The 19,826-nt window shown below is 39.7% G+C and overlaps 1 protein-coding gene and 1 long non-coding RNA gene across 3 annotated transcripts in view; both read left to right on the forward strand.

The window, feature by feature from the left end:
- Positions 1–19,826, forward strand: part of SYN2 (synapsin II) — a 190,592-nt gene that overhangs the window by 7,490 nt on the left and 163,276 nt on the right. The gene's annotated exons all lie outside the window — the stretch shown is intronic.
- On the forward strand, positions 1,314–4,974 carry LOC144339296 (uncharacterized). Its single transcript, XR_013414191.1, has 2 exons — positions 1,314–1,972; positions 4,935–4,974. It is a non-coding gene; the product is annotated as an uncharacterized LOC144339296 (long non-coding RNA).

Here is a 19,826-nt window from a genome sequence, read left to right on the forward strand (position 1 = left end):
TAAGATACCATAAAAGCATTCTGTAAAAGCTAAAAAGCCATACTAGTAGTTACTGTTGCATCTTTCCCTGTTTCCAGCTGCAGGTATCTGATCTACCTTGGTTCCTTTTTTGAGTTCTCAAAATTTTGTTATGCAACTGATTGTTTATTTTGCACACTTCTGGGATGAGGAATCTTCTTTTTGTTGTTTTTTAATTGAGGGCCACTGGCTCAAAGACAGTATCATCAAAGGCTTTCTTTTGTGTTTTTCAAAAGGCAATATAACTTAGTTTTTTTTAATGACAAAAGCATTACCCATTAACTCAGCTATATTTAATAATTAGGGACAGGGCCACATAAACCTTTATTTAATAAGTAAATTCTAAAATAGCTCTCCTTCAGTTTTACTTGTGACTAATTAAGGAAGGATGGCTACAGAGGAAAATGAAGGAAGAGAGAAATACACAGAAGGCCTTTAAAAGGTGGTGCCTGTATTTGTTTCCCTGTCCAATCAAAGCCTAGAACATTGCTTTCAGAATATTTTAAGGCAAAACAAAAGCATTCACAGGTCTTAGAAAGTTAGCTTCTTTCTTAACATTCTTCCCTAACATGTAGTTGCTCATTATGCTTATTCACAGTTTGCCTCCAGCTTTTCAGACTAATTTCTCACCGTCCCCTCAATCCTGAATTTTGCTGTACTCTGGATTACCCTCTCCCTGCACACATGCTGGACTTTCAAGACCTGGTGCTATTATTGCACAGCTGCCTTTGTTTGGAATGCTCTTGTCCTGGTTCTCTTACCTTAACGTTGATTTTCTTTATTTCATTCCCCGAGGATAAAGGCATTGCCTATTGTTGAAAAAGACGCAACCTCTCTTGTCTTCTGGGTGATCTTGCTTCAGATTTCATCTCTCTTTTTCCTCCTGTTCATACTCTCATTTTCTACTGATTGCTCCTTCTATGGGTTGCTCCATTCTTGTAAATAAAGTAACAAATGAAAAACTGATCCTCACTTTCCTAATCACTCTTCCAAACATGAAAGATAAATCTCACTTATTACTTATCCAGTTATTTGCCCTTTTCCACCGACACTGGCCTTCTGCCTTCTTTGTAATATTGATACTGTTCTTGCTAGGGAACCTAATTGCTAAATCCAGAGGAAGGTGTCAAACCTTCACTGATGTGTTTGACACTGTATATCTTCCCTTTGGAAGTTCCTTGGCTTCAGGACACTGCATTCCTTGTTCCTTTTAAAAATTTTTAAATAGTTTTGTAAAGACAAGATCTTACTATGTTGCCTAGGCTAGTCGCGAAGTCTTGGTCCCAAGTGATCCTCCTGCCTCAGCCTCCCAAAGTGTCAGGGTTACAGGCATGTGCTACCACCCCCAGCCTCTTGGTTCTCTTCATACTTGTTTTATTGAAGTGTCTTTTCACTCTTCTTGTTCTTTCCCTTTGTCTACCTCATTAAATGTAGATGTTTCTCTGGGCCCCCTTTTCCTGCCCACTTCTTTTTTTATACTGCATATTCTCCCTGGTCCCTCTACTCTCAAGGTGTCAGTTACCTCCTAAATACCATCGGTTCCCTAATCATTACCTTTAGTCCAAAACTTTGTCCTCATCTTTAGACATACGTTCAGCTGCCTGCTGGACATCTCCATCTGGGTGGTTAAGGGTCGTTTGATCCAATATTGAAATCCATGTTTTTCCTTCCTATTCCAGCTCTTCTATTCTGTATTTTAAGTGGGACACCAGTGGTTGCCTATTTCAAGTTCTCATTAACTTTCACCTAGAACTTCTGCAAGTCTCTTCATGATTTCCACTTAGTAGCCTGAATGAACTATTTAAAATGCAAATTTTACCTTTTTACTCCTTTGCTTAAAGTTTTTCAGGGGCTTCTCATATCCTATAGGTAGTTTATGACCCTTCTGTGATTTGACCCCTGCTTGCTTCTCCTGCCGCCCCTAATTATTTCCATGTCCAAACTTCCTTTTCCAGCAATACTGAACTGTTTGCAGTTCCGTACACACATTGTTGCATTCCTCCTCCTTGTCTTTGCTGTCTACTATTACAATTACCCTTCCTCCTCTTTCCTTTTCTTGATTAAATTCATATTCATCTTTTGAGACTGAATATTTCCTTTTCCGGAAACTCTTCTCTAACTCTCTAGATTGTATTGAGCATCTATGCCCCCTCCACGCCCTCTTCCAATACTGCAAGTATCTTTTTCTCTGGACACGACACAATGGTCTGTTTATGTGTCTGCTTCCCCACTAGATAGTGAGTTCTCTGAGGACAGGCTGAATGTTTCATTCCTTTCTGCATCCTTAGCATCCAGCATAGGGCCTGACACATAGATTGAGTTCAGTAAATCTTTGCCATATTGAGAGCAGCAAGAGAGTCAAAGGATGAGATAAGGGATAGAAGGTAACAATGAAAACAGGGAAGTATCCTAGGATTAGAAATATATGTTAATATATTGGAAGTCATCCTTACTCTCTTCAAATATAAGCTTTAGAATGCTTTCACTCATATCCTGTGAAGTATAAATTAATTAGTAATTTTCAACCATACCACATCATAAATCTTTAGAGATTTAGCTCTGAATGAGAGAGCCATAGCCCACAATACTGGAAAGTATTATCTAGTCCATGGCAGCTCTGAGCAGAGCAAAGGCAAATGGAATAAAATTGAGGACCAAGTTTCTCTTACCATATATTGACACTTGGCTCTCAAGGAACCATTTTTCTGAAAATTCTGCCGCCTGTTTTCCTCAGTGTGAGACTCCAGCCTCAGGCCACCCAAGTTGCGCATTTCTGTTTCTTTAGTGAAAAAGTTCCTCTGGGCTATTACTTTGTCTATACCTTTATGAGAGTTTTGTGTGCCTTCTTCTCCACAGCTTTTTTGGGCTTCTTCTTTTCTCAACTGCAAAGTAGGAGTGTGGGAATGGTTTAACTTCCCCATTCTAAGGGCTCTTCAAAATTATCACAAACAATATATTTGTTTTCTTGAAAAGAAAACAGCTTTAATTGTAAACAGTATACTAATGGTAGAATAGAGATTTGGAGAACCAAAACATCATTGTGATTGGAAAATGTTGAAAGTACATAGCAAGCTTTCATTATGTGACTGTGCTTACTTCTTCTGCCTTGCCTTTCTTTGATTCGCCACATACTTTGATATAACCATGAGACACTACATAGAGCTAATTGAATGTGCCATGCCCCTGTGTCTTTATTTGTACTACTCCTGCTTCCTGAAAGGCTTTCTTCTTCTGTGTCTTTACCTGGATAATCTTCAAGACTCAACTCAGTTGTTGCCTCATCTAGCATCAGGAATTAATCCTTCCTTAAATTCTTTCCATTTGTGTTAGAAACCATAATGCCATTGATTACCTGTCATAGCAATTAGCCTGCTGTATTATAATCAGGGTTTGTCTGTCTTCCCCAACACCTCACTTTTGACAACACTGAGATCCCCTTGAAGGCAATGACTATGACTTTTATTTCAGTATCTCCAGGACAAAGAAAGTTTTCAGTAATTATTTGTTGAACTAATCAATGACTTATGAAAAAATTATGAAAATATCAATGATGAGCAAAAGCAACTCGTTGGTTCCCTGTAAATATAAACAAATGACAGCTGCATTAACCAAAGTGACTAGTCAGCAAGTGGTGGTATATATAAACTCTTTTTATAAAAAAGTGTAAAGTGCTATAGAAGCATTCATTATTGTCACTGGATTAGAATTTCCTACACCTTCCCTTACATAAGGCTGATTATGTACCTGCTCATGCCTCTCCCTCATTCACCCTTCTCTGAGGTACCTGAAAACCCCATGCTTGTTTTTTTCTGAAGAACAGCTGTTGTGCTCTCTACTTCTCCTCTCTCAGACTAGGCACTAAGCTGCCTTTGTTTCCTTGAGCTTTTCTCAAGTTCTAGGGTTTGTTCGTTCTTTTCTTCTTACTATCTAGGACCATTCTTCCATTCCTGTCCTCCCAAGCACAACTATAATCCCTTTTCCAGGATATATACCTCTTATCTCTTTCTCTATTCAAGGGGCCTAACAACTTCATACAATAATTTCAGCCTGATTTAATCCTGTACAAAGAGGCTTGGGCTTCGTGAGAGGAAATTGAGATCCCATTTCTCTATCATGGCCTGAGTCTTTGGAGGCCCTCAATATTAATAATAATAACACAGCTGAAAACTTTCTTTTATATTTCTAGATTCCAGCGATATAGTGTGAATCCTTTTTTGTTGTACCTTGTAATGCAACTATAGCAATACATATGAATATATATTTCCCTCTTCTGTCCCTCTCTTCCCCTGATGAACAGCTAATGGTGAGAATTTAAGTTCTAGAGTCCTGTGTTCACTAACATTTTAACTGTTAGGTAAAAGGGCACCAATGAAAGATTGATGAAATAATCAGCAAACAGCTACTAACTTGAATGTGCTAGTTGCCATGAAGGCTACGAAACGAGTGAAATACCTGAAATCAAAGAATTATAGAATATATGCTTTCAGTCTTGAGAACTCACATAGAATCTCAAGGAAGACAAAATTAGGACAGTGTAATGGAAAGAGCATTACAAACATTTAAAACACCTGGATTCAAGTCTGTACTCTGCCAGCTAACTTTTTGTGTCACCATAGGCAGTTTATTCAAGTCTCAATTTCTGTTTCAAAAATTAAGGATATAGGCTGGGCGCAGTGGCTCACGCCTGTAATCTCAGCACTTTGGGAGGCTGAAGCAGGCAGATCACTTAAGGTCAGGAGTTTGAGACCAGCCTGGCCAACATGGTGAAACCCAATCTCTACTAAAAATACAAAAATTAGCCGGGCATGGGGGTGGGCATCTGTAATCCCAGCTACTCAGGAGGGCGAGACAGGAGAATTGCTTGAACTCGGAAGATGGAGGTTGCTGTGAGCCGAGATTGTGCCACTGCACTCCAGCCTGGGTGACAGAGACTCCATCTCAACAACAACAACAAAATCAGGGATATAGGCTAAATCGTCTATCTTCAGAGGCCCTTATGAAATCAAGTGATCAACTATATAAAGAACTCTTTATATTGTCAAACAATATAACAGTCTCAGAGTGGACTGTAGAAGTCAAAATGTTTCACAGAGGTCACAGATCTGAGCTGGGTTGTGATGGAAGAATGGGATTTAGATTAGTGAGGCGGGAGAGAGGCATTTTAGTTAAGAGTGGGAGAAAGAACAAAAGCATAGCATCAGTAGTGAGTAAGTTGTGTGTAGTGGAGATGTAGGCTAGTTGGCATAAAGGTTTCAGGGCAGGGAAAAGAGGGAAAGGCTTGGATAAGCAAGGTGGGAGAAATGATAATATGTAATGTATTGGGCATGTATTTTGTGACAGGCAGGCACTGTTCTAAGTAGATGTATTACTCACTAGGGTATCAAATAGATTACTACTATTAACCTAATTTTACAAATGAGGAAACTGTAGCTCACAGTGAATTCAGAATTTGAACCCAGGGAGTCCAGCTCCAGAGTTCATGCTTCCATGCTCCTAACCATCATGCTCTGTGACTAATGGATAACAATGTTCCAAATTTCTCTTTTCCACTGAACACCTTGGTATTTCTTTTTCTCAGTGACAGATACATGTTTGACCTTGAACAATTTCTTATTCTCTCTGAACTTCACTTTATTCATCTAAAAAGGGGATAAAGTATATCTCAAACTAATTGAAATAAACTTTGAAAATGTCTAACAATATGATTGACACTTGACAATGTTCAGTAAATGTTCCACCATGACAAGCAGATTTTCATAGCAGCTTTAAGACAACAACTTACTACAGGAGTATTTATAGGAGCCTTCAAGTGAGTATAGGAGCCTGTCATTTGTGAACAGGTTTTCATGACACTAAAAAATGATTTGGGAAAATAGGACAAACCTAGATGAATATTCCTTCATTTTGGTTGGAGTAATTTGTTGTACATAGTTTGGAAAACATTGATTAGCACTGTTTTGAAACAGTCTCTGGGGAAGATGTTTTTAAGCTGACTTATATGTGGAAACTTCATACTTTGAGCACTATCACATTCATGTCTCATTTAATCCTCCACACAATAGAATCTGTGGTGCAGTACTTAATATTATTCTCATTTTACATATGAAGGAATTAGATCTAAGTAGGTTAAGATGATTACCCAAGCTCAACTAGCCAGGAAGTGATAGAGTCAGGACTAGAACCCAGATTTGTGGGTTCTATAGGTTCTGTGGTCTGAAAAAGAGAATGTTCTACAGAAGGGACAAATCTGAGCTGAGCTTTGAAAGATGAGTGGGATTTAGATTAGTGAGGAAGGAAAGAGGCATTTCAGTAAAGAGGAAGAGGTGGTAAAAGTAAAATAACAGTAATGGGAAGGAAGTGTGTAGAGCAGATGTAGGCTAGTTGGCATAAAGGTTTCAGGGCAGGGAAAGGGAGAAGTTTGGATAAGCAGAGTGACTTTGGATCCTGTACGTATTTCTCGAGGCTTCCTAGACTCAGTGCCAGGTGCCATAGAGCCAGGTGGTTAGCTAATCTGGTTGGAAATTTTGTGGGCAAAAATATCAGTTCTTCCAGCCATTTAATAGACTTGTTTTCCAAAGGCATTTAGTTAAATGATTTCCCTTTGGTGCTAGCTTGGAATTCTCTTGCAGAAACATCTAGATTCTGACACAAAAGGCCGATGAACAGTGCCATGAAGAGTAGTGATGGGAGGATTGAGACTAGTTTAATTCATGCCATAACAATTTGCTATTCTTCTCTGAATCTCAATTTCCTCATCCTTAAAATTGGAATAATTTTACTTGTCCTACTTTCTTCATGAGATAATGTCTATGGGAGGACTTTGCAAACTGTAACAAAAACAACAGATTTCAATATGTATTGTCTGAAACTCTAGCAACAGGTGGGATTGAGAGTAGGTAAATATGAGGAAGAGCTCCCCACTTAGTTTCCTTTTAGGTATTGTCATGGGCACTTTTTCTAGTTATGAGAGTAAGAACTTAGGGGAGGAAATAGGTTTTTTCAAGTATCAGAGCTGCTGAGTCTAGTCTTTGTAGGTAGTGAATTTTGTTTTCTTGACCTTTTGGTGCCTTCTCTCTCCAATGATGCCTCTTATTCTCCGTCCGTGGACATATATCTTACGACCTGGGACTCATTCCAGATGTGAATGTATTTTCTGAATCAAAATTGGGATATGAAGTCTTATTTTCCAGTGCAAGAAATAGTCTGGGAGATTTTTAGATGCTGAAATGTGGGAATTTAGAGGGAATTTTTGTGGTTGGAGACTACAAGACTGAAAATGTGAAATCAGCAGGTTCTTGGGACATTTAGGGCAAATTGTTGTTAGCATCCCTGTTTCCTAGCCCTTAGTATTCAGTAGGCTGAGCCCACGTTAGCTCAACTACGAGTTGTTAATGGTTACTGGCAACCCTTTTTCAGGTTTTTGCATTTTCATAGAAGGAGCTGGGAAATAGAAAAACTCTGACATTAAGTCACGAATAGTGGAATTTCAGCACTAAGATCAGGGGAAAAGGAAAAGTATTCTTTATTGCCACCCACCTACACGAAAAGTCTGCTCTTTGAAAGAATAAAACATCAGTTAACTTGGCAAAATGGGATGAGACTAATTTTCCTGTAGCTTCCAGATAACTGATGCGGTCAGGTTTGTTTGAAAAAAAAAAAAAACTCTCAACTGTGACCCTTGGAAGGAAATGGTAGTATTTATGATTCTATATTAAAGTGATATATTTAAGTAAAACTTTACAATGTATGTACTTTGACTTGTATATGCCATTGCACTTAATTGTCACCTTGACCTTGTGAGGTAAATTGGTATAATTTCCTGCTTAGATTAGGAATCCAAGGCTCAGAGAGCTTGCAGTTTTGCTTAAGGTTATAACACCGAAATAAAGCTGTGTCTAAAATCAATACTCTTCTCACTCTGTACCCCTTTCTCTGTGCAGCTAAGCTCCTTTCTGATCTCTGCATTAATCAATTGATGATGCTTTTGCCTAGAAGCACCAGGGATAGACACAAAATTTGCTTAAGATGGCAAGAGCCTGTATGGTTTGTGACAGGTGTTGCGTAGGTTGGTTGAAAATAACTTAAAGATTGTCTTCTTTCCCTATGTGTTTTTGTTAATGCTTATAATACTTCTATGACTTAGAGTCCTTCTGGTATATTTCAGACTGATTCTGAGTTGTCAGGAAAGAGGATTTTCAGTCCAAAGCTCAGTTCTTTTAAAGCTTCTTATTTTTCTTTGTACCTGGAAATTTATTTCTTAGCCAGAACTCAGAGTGGCATCAGACTTAAACTTAAGTTCCTACTAAAAAGACTGTTCTCTGCTGGTCTGTTTTTTTCTCCTGTCCTCTTTTTTTCTCCCCACATAGTTCGTCCCTCTTGCAACATCCTCCTTTTCTCCTGTCCCCCTAGTTGATTCCAGCTGTAGTTATATGGAAGGTTCCTGGGTTTGATGGGCAGTGGGTTTTGGAGTAGGGAAAGAATATGAAGTGACTGGCGCTCTGACTTGGGGTACCTCTGAAAGTCTTGGGAGTTCCCTGCTGCTTTGCCTACTTCCCAGGACCCTTTGCTTTCCCCCAGACCCTTAGGAGAAAGATCTGGGTAGCAGCTTTGAAGGAAGACGAACTCTCCAGAGATTCTTCGATGCTGATTTAGTTTTTCCCCTAGATAGATCTTAGAAGCAGGCACCTAGAAATAAACTGTTTGTTTGATTTGAATGATTCACCTCCTCTCCCCTTCTTGGGAGTATTTACTTTGAGGTTTCCCATGTATTTCAGTTATTCTTTCATGAATTAGTTAATAGGAATTGGTGGTGTCATGCGATCACAAGAAACATTGCCGTCTTCACAAAGCTTATAGTTTGGTGGAGGAGACAGGCTATTAAACAAGCAATGTAATAAAGTGTGATTTATTGTTATATCAGCATGATTAAAGGATGTTTTAAATAGAAAACATTTATCTCATAATTTTACCATAGCAATAGAGGAGCTGCTTTCACATTTTTTGTATTCTCTTCTAATATTTGTTCATGCACACACATATTTTTACATAATTGTACTCTAGCTACAACTTCATATTTTTTCCACTTATAATTTTGACATATTTTTACATAGTCTTAAAATTGTATTTCTTCATGGCTGATGTACCATGATTTCTTCAATTCATGTTTCTGTTAACGAACTGTATTGACTTCCAGTTTTTCACCGTTACGTAGTACAACCCATAGGCATTCTCAATTTTCAGGAGACCAACTACTTGATCACAGGTGATTATGTCTGTAGCTTTTGGTAATGTTACTATATTGCAATATCTAAAAAGATTCTATGAAAGTTTTTTTTTCTGTTATATTTGCAGTCTATCAACCATTTTTACCTCACTTTCCAGCACGTGGTATGATCTTTTTTAGTGTTAATATAATATCTGTAAAGCAGTATTTGACTATTTTAGCATGTATTTCTGTGAGTATACTAGGTAAGATTAAATGTTTTCCCCAATGTTTGTTTAAAAATATGTGAAACGTCCAATAGCAAAGACTTGGAACCAACCCGGATACCCATCAATAATAGACTGGGTTAAGAAAATGTGGCACATATACACCATGGAATACTATGCAGCCATTAAAAAAGGGTGAGTTCATGTCCTTTGTAGGGACATGGATGAAGCTGGAAACTATCATTCTCAGCAAACTGTCTCAAGGATGGAAAACCAAACACCGCATGTTCTCACTCATAGGTGGGGATTGAACAATGAGAACACAGAAAGGGGAACATCACACATCGGGGCCTGTCATGGGGTGGGGGGAGGGAGGAGGGACAGCATTAGGAGATATACCTAATGTAAATGACAAGTTAACGGGTGCAGCACACCAACATGGCACATGTATACATATATAACCTGCACATTGTGCATATGTACCCTAGAACTTAAAGTATAATAATAATAGAAAAAGAAAGAAAGCCGACAAAAATATTTCTACTCCAGCTTCCATTCTGGATCAATGGTAAGTTAGAAATACAACAAATAAGTTAATTGGTTAACATATTAGATATTGTATAACATATGTAGAAATTGTATAACGTCTGTAACAAAACTGCACATTCTGCACATGTATCCCAGAACTTAAAGTATAATGAAAAAATAAAAAAGAAAAGAAAAGAAAAAAAACTATGTGAAACGTCATGCTAATTTGGAGGCTGAGGTGGGTGGACCATTTGAGCCCTGTGACCAGCCTGGGCAACATGGCAACATCTTGTTTCTAGAACTAAGTTAATTAATTTTTTAAAATGTGAAACATCAGTTCCTGTCTTTTGGCAGTTTATTTGTTTGCTTGGTGGTTTGATTTCAAATGGGCTATTCATTGTTAAAGATGAGGAATGGGTAGCAGCAGCTAGAATGGCTTCTTGGGTCTTTGTTCCAACTTAGCAAAAAATATCAGTGATTGTGAAGATAAAAATCAGATCCTTGGCTGGGCACGGTAGTTCATGCCTGTAATCTCAGCACTTTGGGAGGCTGAGGTGGGCAGATCACCCAAGCTCAGGAGCTCGAGACCAGCCTGGCCAGCGTAGTGAAATGCCATTTTTACTAAAAATATTTTTAAAAAATCAGCCGAGCATGTTGGTATGCGCCTATAATCCCAGCTACACAGGAGGTTGAGGCATGCGAATCCCTGAAGCCCGGGAGGAAGAGGTTGCAGTGAGCTGAGATCACACCACCTCACTCCAGCCTGGGTGACAGAGCAAGATTGCAAGGCTCTGTGTCAAAAAAAAAAAAAAAAAAAAAAAGATTCTTTAAGCTAAAAACAGTACTACATACAGGACTGACACCTGTGGGGTCTATACTAGGCTGTGAGTTCCGTCAGGGCAAAAGTCACATTTTATTCTTTGCCTCAGCCTTTAGCAGCCTGGCTGATGGTAGGCCTCAAAAAAAAAGGTTGAAGAAATTTTAAGTTCTTGGCACACTGGATAGTCTCCTCCAAATATTACTTCCACATCTTCTTATATGGCCTAAAGTTTCACCATTTAAGTTGCATTTCATTCTTTGGATTTTAAAGAGTGAAAATCTTTCTAATCTTGGAGACCTCTAGGAAATTATTCTTCTTCTTTTTCTTTCTTTTTTTTTTTTTTTTCAGAGTCTTGCTCTGTCACCAGGCTGGAGTGCAGTGGCGTGATCTTGGCTCACTGCAGCCTTCACCTCGGGTTCAAGCGATTCTCTTGCCTCAGCCTCCCAAGTAGCTGGGACTACGGGCACGCGCCACCATGCCTGGCTAATTTTTGTATTTTTTTTAGTAGAGGCAGGGTTTCACCATATTTGCCAGGATGGTCTCGATCTCTTGACCTCAGGATCTACCTGCCTCGGCCTCCCAAAGTGCTGGGATTACAGGCGTGAGCCACCGTGCCTGGTCTATTCTTTAATTTTTTTTTTTTTTTTTTTTTTGTAGAGACAGAGCCTTGCTGTATTGCTCAGGCTACTCTCAAACTCCTGGTCTCAAGCAGTCCTCCTGCCTCAGCCTCCCAAAGTGCTGGGATGACAGATGTGAGCCACCGTGCCTGGCCAAGGAAATTATTAATACCTATAGGAGGATGAATATGGTGGTCTCAGGTAACATGCTGGAGATTATAGCTACAATATGAGAGCAACACCCTGCAGGGGTAGAATGTAGAGTGCACACTTGGTGGTGGAGGAGTAGAGAAATGTTCACGAGAGTAGTAGGAAGTTGTCAGAAATAACAGCTTCATTTATTGACCAGAATCCCAGGAATATGAGAACTGGCAAGTAATCTTAGTGTTCACCTGAGCCTTAGTGTCCTTATGTGTTGAATGTGGATGAGAATGCCTATTTTCCAGGATTACTGTGAGACTTAAAGCAGGTTATGAAAGTGCTCTGTAAACTCAAAAGTGCTTTATAAGTTAAAAAAAAAATGTTGTCATCACCATCATGCAAGAAGCTAGGGAATACAGGGGTAAAATTTCTTTTTATTATTTTTTCAGGAGCTAGGTTTATTCTTCATATTCTTAGCTAATCTTTATCGTTTGAAGGTGAAATTGAAGTTTCTAAAGTAGTATTTCCCTCCCCAAGGAAACAGTGAAGAAGGATGTTGGATGGGAAGGTAGCTTTGGGAAGTGTAAGACTTTGTTAGCTTTTTGTCATGTTAAATGAATAGCTTCTTTCTGCCCAAGTCTTTTTCCGAGAGGATGGTGAAAAGAGGAAGGCACAGTGTGGACCGTGTTCAGAGTCAGTGCTTTATTTGATTGAAGCAGTGGGACAAGATGAAGATGAATCTTGAGTTAATCCTTGAATAGTAGGGTGGAATCTGCTAAGGAGAACCTTGAATACAAAGCTCAGGTATTTTTTCCTTATCTCATAGTCAGTAGAAATTTGTGAAGGTTTTGATCAGGGGAGTGAGTTGATCAGTGCTGTATTTAGGAAGGTTTACCTGAAGACAGTGTAGAAAATGGGCAGCGGGGGTGTGGGTGGAGAACTTGTGCAGTCCTGGAGACCAGTTAGGAGCGTGTTTTGGTTGTCCGTCTGTGAGGTACTACCTGTTTGAACTAGAACCATAGCAGTGGAAAAGAAGGAACGGATACAAGGGTGTCTGAGAGTGTAGTCCTGGGGTAAAGGAGCTTTGGGGACCTTATGATATTCAATCTGTTATTGCTTCCAAAGGTTTGTTTACTCTGTAGACTTTTTAAAAATTTAAGTATCAAACTGACATACGTAAAAGTGCAGAAATAGTTTTTGTAACTCATTGAGTTTTTAGTATAAAATTATAAAGTATGACCCAAGTAGAGATATGCATGCAACATTGCCAGCACCTGCTAAGCTTCTTTCCAATATTACTTCTTTTTTAATTTTTGAGATGGAGTCTCGCTCTGTCGCCCAGGCTGGAGTGCAGTGGCGTGATCTCGGCTCACTGCAACCTCCGCCTCCAGGGTTCAAGCAATTTTCCTGCCTCAGTCTCCTAAGTAGTTGGGATTACAGGTGCGTGCCAACATGCCCAGCTAATTTTTTTGTATTTTTAGTAGAGATGGAGTTTCATCATGTTGGCCAGGCTGGTCTCAAACTCCTGACTTCGTGATCCACCCATCTCAGCCTTCCAAAGTGCATTACTTCTTTCATCTTGACTTCTCCTCCCTGAACAGGTAACCACTATTTTGCTTCCTTCAGCGTATGTTAATTTTGCCTGCTTTTGAGCTTTATATAAATGAAATCCTACAGTAGAAACTATTTTTGTGTCTAGCTTCTTTTGTTTGACGTAATGTTCATGAGATTCATTTGTTTTCTTGTAGATAGCATTAGTTCATTCTTTTTCATTGCTGATATGTATTTCATTCTCTGAATATATCACAGTTTATGCATTCTGCTGTAATGGATATTAAGTTGTTCCTAGTTTGGGGCTATTATGAATAATGGTGATACGAACAATTTTTGTTCATGATTTTGGTGAATATAAGCTCTTATTCCTGCTGGGTGTGTACCTAGAAGTGGCATTTGCTGGGTTATAGGGCATATGTATATTCAGCTTTTAGTAGTTTTACAGTTTTACAGAATGATTGTACCAGTTTACACTCCCACCAGCAGTATATGAGAGTTCCTCACCACAACTGTGTCTTGTCAGCCCAGGCTGCTGTAACAAAGACCTTAGACTGGGAGGCTTAAACAATAGAAATTTATTTCTCACAGTTCTGGAGGCTGGATGTCTGAGATCAGGGTGCCAATGTGATTGGGTTCTGGTGAGGGCCTTCTTTCTGGCTTGTAGACAGCGCTTTCTTGCTATGCCCTCACATGGTGAAGGGAAAGAGCCCTGGTCTCTTCATCCTTTATAAGGGCACCATTCCCATCACAGGGTCTTTCTTCTCCTGACTTCATCTATACTAATTACTCCCTAAAGGTTCTACCTCCAAATGTCATCACAATTGGGGATTAGGGCTTTAACATATGTGTTTAGGAGTGACACAAACATTCAGTCCATAGCAACATGGTATTGTCAGTATTTTAAATTTCAAAGGCTTTTATGTTATAGGAAACTTGACTAGAGAAGGCTGTACCTAATGTAAAGGAAGAAAGGGATTATTGGTTATTGAATGCCTGCTGTGTATGAGATACTGCCTAAGTGCTTTTCCTAATATTGTCACATTTAATCAAGGTAATCTCATGTAAATTTTGAGATCAGTGTTGTGTTGATTTTACAAGCCAGAAAACTGAGGCTACAGGTTAGTCAGCTTGTGATTGCCGTCCAGAATCCAGCCTAGATCTGCTGGAGTCTAAACCAATCACATTACATAGAAACTACAGTTGTCAATGAGGTGTGTGGTTTTTGTTTGTTTGTTTTGGTGGATGGCGGGCTCTTCCTGATGATCCTGAAAGTCCGTCAAATAAGCGGTCCCCTTCTGAGACATAGTGCCTAGCTGGCCTGCAAATAGCAGCCACCCAACCAAGCACCTCCCCCTACCCTATGCCCTCTCTGCCGCCTCACTGAATCTCTTAGCAGCCAGTCATTAAGACTGTCTCCAGGTAGATATTATACTGATGCATCCTCTCCTCCAGCTGGCAAGCTGATGGAAGAAGCTTCCATTGAATTTTAAAGACTAGCCAAGCCTCTTGTTTCTTTCACCAGTTTTTTTCATGTAACTTTTTCCCCCTAAGAATGGGAAGGCAGGAATGACATGTGATAGAAAGAACTTATAGGTGCTATTATTAAATTGTTGCATGACCTTGAATACCACATTTTCCTTGTCTTAGCCCAGATTTCCTAATTTATGAGAGAGTGTTGGGTTGGAGTCAGTGGTTCCATGGACCCTCCTCAAGGCTTACAGTGGGAAGAGCCAAGTGGGAAATACTTTGGATCCTCTGGATATTGTTACAACCAGTGTAGCTCTGGTTTCATTTGTTGAATATGCACTGAGCTCTCTCCTGAGATTTTGGTTAAAGCAAATAATTATATGACAGATATATGCTTGAAATCTACTATAATAGATGATACTAGATGATTTCTACTAAGGATCCTATCAACTTTGTGAAAGATCATGAGTGACAAAACTGAAATGAGCAAAATTTCTACCCTTAACCTTTTTAAAAAATATATATACAAGGCCTTCATGCTACCTTCTGATCACTATGAGAAAATAGAAGGGGCTATAATTAATTTCCCTAGAATAGGAGGCTGGGGAAGGATTAACAACAAAGGCGGCATCTGAGTTGGACTTAAAGGAAGAATAGAAGTTCACTAGGTGGAGTAGGAGATTAGGGGAGTAAGGCCTCTCAGATGAATGAGGCAGGAATGTATGAAAAGACATTGCTCTTTTGGAAACATTGTGTTCTTGGTATGTATATTGTGTGTGATGAAAAGGGGAAGAATGAGGAATGCTAGGAGATGAGGCTGGGAGGATCACTGAGCCACTTTGTAAAGAGACTTGAATAGTACAGTGGTGGGGACTATTGAAAAATGTTAAATGTCGTCTAGGTTAGCACTGCATAGTTGCTAATCTGCAACTGCCTGTTAAGCTCCTCTCGACTCAGGACCCTGATCCACACAGCAGCGTTTGGATGTTAACTAACCCAGTGGCAGTGCCCACAAACTCAGAAGTGATTCCAGTTAGAGCCTTGGTGACTTGGGGTTTATACTAATTTCTTCTTCTTAATTGTCTCAGGGCATTGGATATACGTGTAACGCTTGTATAAAATAAAAGGGTAGGAGAGCGGGGGGAGGCTCTGCCGATAGGCAGCAAGTCTCAGACTGCAGTTAAACTCAGTGGTGTCCTTGCCATTTTAAACTCATCATCAGAGGTGAATGTGGCAAGATTGTAATTTTGCCTCCTGTGTGAAAAATTAGAGTCAGCTTCATGGCTCAGCCTTCCCAGCTCTTCTCCATAAAGGATCTCCTTATTCTGTCTCTGGAAACATATGTTTATTTGTAATGCATTTCATTTGTGGTAATTGGAGCAGCGTGCCTTTTCATTGTCCTGTCAAACACCCATCTCCCTGCCTAGAGCGCTTCGGAGTGTGATATAATGAACCTGTGAATTACATTAGGTTGGAAACCAGGTTTCTAATTAAACACATATGAAAGATGTTGCACCCGTTGGCCCCCTTTTTATCATTTGTGATCTTGAGATGTCCCTAGATCCTATGAGATTCTTGTCCTGGTTGATGAAAGATTTCAGATAGGAGCACAGTACCTGATCTGTTGGGGCTAATGTCAGCTTCATCCATTTTACAAAACACTAAGAAGAGTGAGTATATTGACATTGGTTGAAACATTGCTGTGACTAGGCACTTTACATATATTATCTCATTGAATCCTTATGCCTTCAGAGAGATATTATCTCTGTTTAGCATATGAGCAGATGGTTAAGTAATTTCCCCAAAGATGCATACAGCTATAAAGTGGTGAATGAGGATTTGAAATTTTGTCTGAATTCAAAATCCATGTTTCTTTCAATTCATGCCTCTGAGAGCAGAATGATTGTGCTATTAATATTTCATGGCCCCGTGGAAAAGGTTTAGAGGGAGGACCTTAGGCATCAATGTCAGGAAAGGGGTTTTGGAGAATCAACACTTAATCAGAAGAGTAACCTTCATGACTTATATAGAGGAAAGAGGTTATAAGTAATTCTTGTACTTTCTTTACTTTGGGAATGAAATAGGGTGTGCTGTGACCAGTGATAAGCTTAGATAATTTCCAGGTGTGAGGCAGACTAGGGTACAAGAGACTAATACAATATGTAGCTGGGACTTTTTTTTTTCCAAATTGAGATATCATTATCCAAATTGAGATACCATAAAATTCACTCCTTTAAAATACACAATTCGTTGGTTTTAGTATATTCACAAGATTATATAACCACCACCACTTATTCCAGAACATGTTAATCACCCCAAAAACCACATACATGTTAGCAGTATTTCCCATTACTCCCTTAAGCAGCCCCAGGCAACCGCTAATGTACCTTCTGTTGCTGATTATAAGCATTTCATATAAATGGAACGATACAATATGTGGCCTTTTGTGTCCAGCTTTTTTCGTCTTAGCGTAATGTTTTCAAGATTCATCTACATTGTAGCATGTGTCAGTACTTCATTCCTTTTATGGAATTTTATTCCTACGCACACTATTTCCTTTATAGAAATACTGCATTTTACTTATCTATTTACTTATCAGTTGATGGACATTTGGGTTGTTTTCACTTCTGTGTAATTATAAATAAAGCTGTTATGAATATTTGTGTACAAGTTGTTGTGTGAACATACGCTTTCAGTTCTCTTAGGTATCTACCTAGGAGTGGAAGTGCTGGGTCATATAATAATTCTATTTTTTACTTTTTGAGGTACTGCCAAACTGTTTTCCAAAGTGGCTGCACCATTTTACATTCCCACCAGCAATTTATGGTTGCACTTTCTTCACATCCTCAGTGACAGTAGTTATTGTCTGTTTTCTTTTATTATTATTATAGTCATTCTGCTCTTTGTGAAGTAGTATCTCATTGTGGTTTTGGTTTGCATTTCCCTAATGATTAATGATGTCAACCATCTTTCCATGTGCTTATTAGCTATTTGTGTATCTTCTTTGGAGAAATGTCTATGCAATTCCCTTTCCCATTTTTTGATGGGGTTAATTTAATTGAGTCTTTCTGTTGTTGAGTTGTAAGAGTTCTTTATATGTTCTAGATACAAATGCTGTCTTAGTCTGTTTTGTGTTGCTATAACAGAATATTACAGACTGAGGAATTTACAAAGAAAAAAAACATGTTTCTCACAGTTCTGGAGGCTAGGAAGTCTAAGATCAAGGGACCGTATCTGATGAGGGCCTTTTGGCTGCATCATAACATGGTAGAAGGCATGACATGGCATTACATTGCACAAGAGTGAGGGTTAGAGGGCCAAACTTATCCATTATCAGGAACCTGCTACTACAACAACTAACTCACTCCCAGGATAACAGCATTTGTCCATTCACAAAGGCAGAGCTTTCATTAGGTCCCACCTCGTAACACTGTTGCATTGGGGATTAAGTTTCCAACACATGAATTTTGGGAGACACACTCAAACCACAGCATTCCACCTCAGCATCAGCCCCCTTCTCACATGCAAAATATATTCATTCAATGCTAGTGGCCTCAAAGTTTTAACTTGTTCCACATCAACTCAAAAGTCTGCAGCCCAGAGTCTCATATAAATCAGATATGGGTGAGACTCAGGCACAACTCATTCCGAGATAAGTTTCTTCCATCCGTGAGCCTGTGAAATCAAAACAAGTTATTTCCAGAATATAATGGTGGAACAGGCATAGAATAGACATTCCTATTACGAAAGGGAGAAATAGGCAAGAAAAAGGGGTGACTGGTCCCAAGTAAGTCCAAAACCCAACATGATAAACAACATTAAATCTTAAAGCTCTAGAATAATCTTCCTTGATTCCATGTCCCCATCTTCTGGGCACTCTGGGTCAGGGACTGGGCCCACAAGGCCTCAAGCAGCCCATCCCCCATGCCTTTGCTGGGCTCAGTCCATGCAGCAGCTCTCACAGGTTGGAGTCTCGTGCCTGCAGCTCTTTCAGGCCAGAGTTGCATACTGATAGTTCTACAGTTCTGTGGTTTTTAAGGGGCTTATTACTGAACCAAACTTGGGTCCATCAACCTGGCATAGCAAAGCCAACACTGGCATTGAGATTTGCAGCGAGAGACAGTGAGGCATTTATTGCAGGGCACCAAGCAATGAGAATTGACAGCTAATGCTTAATACCTGAACTCCCCAATGGCTTACATGTAAAGGTTTTTAAAGGTGGGGGGGCAGAGGTTACAGGCAAAGTCATACATTGATATATGGAGATTATCATAAGTTGATCTGACCTAAAAAGATGGGGCATCTCAAGAGTGGGGGCCTGCAAGTCATAGGTAGATTCAAAGATGTTCTGATTTGTAATCGGATAAGAAAATAAAGCTTTGTCTGAAAACTTGGGGTCAGTAGAAAGGAATGCTAACCTCTGGCTTGTGACTGTGGACTTCCTCCAGGCCTCTCAGGAAGAAATTTAGAACAAAGAATGGTGGAAGACAGAGTTCAGTCCTCAGTTCCTCTTTGTCTGAGGGCTGCATGCAAGAGGATGGCATTTTCTATTGGTGAGGGTGCAGGTTTTTGAAAACAACTAAGGGACATATGTTAAGATATTATCTTTAGTTTCAATAGGGAACCAAACATCTTGTGGCTCTAACTTCCTTGCTGTTGTTTTAAGCTATTATTACTTTCTTGTTTATCAGGTGGCTCTTTAGTTTTTAAAGCCATCTAGGTGCCTGGAAGTTTTCTTGAAGGAACTAAAGCTTTTACTTTATTTCCATGCTTGGAGTGGGGCCCAGCAGACCCCTAAGAGGGGTACCTACTCCATCTTAGGCTGACCCACTCACGTGGCTCCACTAGGCATTGCTGTAGTGGAGACTGTCTGTGGTGGCCTCATTCCTATGGCTTCGCTAGGCATTGCCCTAATTGGGGGCAAGGGGTGTGGCACACTAGCTGTGGTGGCTCTGGCTCTGTTCCTGTGACAAGTCTCTGTGTTGGCTCCCAGGATGTCTGCAATATCCTTTGAAATCTAGGAGATTGCCATGGCTCCACAGTTCTTGTATTCTGCATGTTAGCAGAGTCAGCACCATGTGGATACCACCAAGGTTTACCATTTATGCCCTCTGGAGCTACAGCCTGAGCCACACCCAGGACCATTTGAACCACAGCTGGAGTGTCTGAGGAACACTGTACTGGCATGCAGGGAGCAGTGTCCTGATGAAACCCTAGGCAGTAAGTCCACTGAGGGTGTGCCAGCATATTGA

The sequence above is a fragment of the Macaca mulatta genome, chromosome 2 (genome assembly GCF_049350105.2).
Source record: "Macaca mulatta isolate MMU2019108-1 chromosome 2, T2T-MMU8v2.0, whole genome shotgun sequence".
Taxonomy (NCBI): domain Eukaryota; kingdom Metazoa; phylum Chordata; class Mammalia; order Primates; family Cercopithecidae; genus Macaca; species Macaca mulatta.